Genomic DNA, 2,736 nt, shown 5'->3' with positions numbered 1-2,736 from the left:
GCCCAGTGAAGAAGGACAGACTGGCGTTTAAACGCCAGCCAGGGTGCCTGGTTGGGCGTTTAATGCCCAAAAGGGTAGAGTTTTGGGCGTTAAACGCCAGAATGTGCACCATTCTGGGCGTTTAACGCCAGGATGGCACAAGAGGGAAGATTTTGTTTTCAATGCAAATTTTTTTCAGGTTTTCAAAATTTTTCAAAATCTAATCTTTTTCAAATCATATCTTTTCAACCAAATCTTTTTCCAAATCAATTTCTTTCTATTTTTTAAGGATACTTGCTATCAATTGATGATTTGATTCAACATATCAAGAATGTTGCCTTTTCTGTTGAGAAAGGTTTAATGTTTGAATCATATCTTTTCTTGATAGCCAAGTCATTAATTTTTAAAATCAAATCTTTTTAAAATGTTTTTCAAATCATATCTTCTCAACCACATCTTTTTAAAAACTAATCATATCTTCTTAACCACATCTTTTTCAAAATAGCTTTCAATCAAATCTTTTTGATTTCTAATTTCAAATTCTTTTTCAAAAAAATCACTTGGTTTCTTTCCCACTTTTGGTTTTCGAAAATTAATTAGTGTTTTTCAAAATGTTTTTAAAAATTTTTACTTAATTTTCGAAAATTTCTTCCCCTCTTCTCACATCCTTTTATTTATGAACTAACACTCTCCCTCAATGAACAATTCGAACTCCATCTTTCTTGATAAGTTCGAATTCTTCTACTTCTGCCTTCTATTTTTCTTTTCCTCTGACACCTCAAGGAATCTCTATACTGTGACATAGAGGATTCCATATTTCCTTGTTCTCTTCTCTTTCATATGAGCAGGAGCAAAGACAAAAGCATTCTTGTTGAGGCTGACCCTGAACCTGAAAGGACCTTGAAGCGAAAACTAAGAGAAGCTAAGGCACAATTCTCTGTAGAGGACCTAACAGAAATCTTCAAAGAAGAAGAACACATGGCAACCGAAAACAACAACAATGCCAAGAATGCAAGGAAGGTGCTGGGTGACTTTACTGCACCTACTCCCGACTTCTATGGGAGAAGCATCTCTATCCCTGCCATCAGAGCAAACAACTTTGAGCTTAAGCCTCAATTAGTTTCTCTAATGCAACAGAATTGCAAGTTCCATGGACTTCCATTGGAAGATCCTCATCAGTTCTTAGCTGAATTCTTGCAAATCTGTGACACTGTCAAGACTAATGGGGTTGACCCTGAGGTCTACAGACTTATGCTATTCCCTTTCGCTGTAAGAGACAGAGCTAGAACATGGTTGGACTCTCAACCTAAAGAAAGCCTGAACTCTTGGGAAAAGCTAGTCAATGCCTTCTTGGCAAAGTTCTTTCCACCTCAAAAATTGAGTAAGCTTAGAGTGGAAGTCCAAACCTTCAGACAGAAGGAAGGAGAATCCCTCTATGAAGCTTGGGAAAGATACAAACAATTAATCAGAAAGTGTCCCTCTGATATGCTTTCTGAATGGAGTATCATAGGTATTTTCTATGATGGTCTATCTGAACTGTCCAAGATGTCTTTGGATAGCTCTGCTGGAGGATCTCTTCATCTGAAGAAGACGCCTACTGAAGCTCAAGAGCTCATTGAAATGGTTACAAATAACCAATTCATGTACACTTCTGAAAGAAATCCTGTGAACAATGGGACTAGTCAGAAGAAGGGAGTTCTTGAGATTGACACTCTGAATGCCATATTGGCTCAGAACAAAATATTGACTCAACAAGTCAATATGATTTCTCAAAGTCTGTCTGGAATGCAAAATGCACCAAGCAGTACTAAGGAGGCTTCATCTGAAGAAGAAGCTTATGATCCTGAGAACCCTTCAATGGAAGAGGTGAATTACATGGGAGAACCCTATGGAAACACCTATAATCCTTCATGGAGAAATCATCCAAATCTCTCATGGAAGGATCAACAGAGACCTCAACAAGGTTTCAACCATAGTAATGGTGGAAGAAACAGGTTTAGCAATGGCAAGCCTTTTCCATCATCTTCTCAGCAACAGACAGAGAGTTCTAAGCAGAACACCTCTGACTTAGCAACCATGGTCTCTGATCTAATCAAAACCACTCAAAGTTTCATAACTGAAACAAGATCCTCCATTAGAAATTTGGAGGGACAAGTGGGTCAGCTGAACAAGAAAATTACTGAACTCCCTCCTAGTACTCTTCCAAACAATACAGACGAAAATCCAAAAGGAGAGTGCAAAGCCATCAACATGGCCGAATTTGGAGAGGAGGAAGAAGCAGTGAACGCCACTGAGGAAGACCTCAATGGACGTCCACTAGCTTCCAATGAGTTCCCCAATGAGGAACCATGGGAATCTGAGGCTCAAAATGAGACCATAGAGATTCCATTGGACTTACTTCTGCCATTCATGAGCTCTGATGAGTATTCTTCCTCTGAAGAGGATGAGTATGTCACTGAAGAGCAAGTTGCTAAATACCTTGGAGCAATCATGAAGCTAAATGACAAGTTATTTGGAAATGAGACTTGGGAGGATGAACCCCCTTTGCTCACCAAAGAATTAGATGACTTGTCTAGGCAGAAACTGCCTCAAAAGAGACAGTATCCTGGGAAGTTTGCAATACCTTGTACCATAGGCACCATGACCTTCAAGAAGACCTTGTGTGACCTAGGGTCAAGTGTAAACCTCATGCCTCTCTCTGTAATGGAGAAGCTAGGGATCTTTGAGGTGCAAGCTGCAAAAATCTCACTAGAGATG

General features: G+C 39.3%; 1 non-coding gene across 1 annotated transcript; it reads right to left on the bottom strand.

The window, feature by feature from the left end:
• Positions 1-1,362: 1,362 nt before the first annotated feature.
• On the bottom strand, positions 1,363-1,470 carry LOC112704786 (small nucleolar RNA R71). The gene has a single exon (XR_003155394.1). It is a non-coding gene; the product is annotated as a small nucleolar RNA R71 (small nucleolar RNA).
• Between the last annotated feature and the right edge of the window lie 1,266 nt (positions 1,471-2,736).

This window comes from Arachis hypogaea, chromosome 7 (genome assembly GCF_003086295.3).
Source record: "Arachis hypogaea cultivar Tifrunner chromosome 7, arahy.Tifrunner.gnm2.J5K5, whole genome shotgun sequence".
Lineage (NCBI taxonomy): Eukaryota > Viridiplantae > Streptophyta > Magnoliopsida > Fabales > Fabaceae > Arachis > Arachis hypogaea.
The sequence above is the reverse complement of the archived record's forward strand: the minus strand, read 5'-3'. Positions and strand labels throughout refer to the sequence as shown.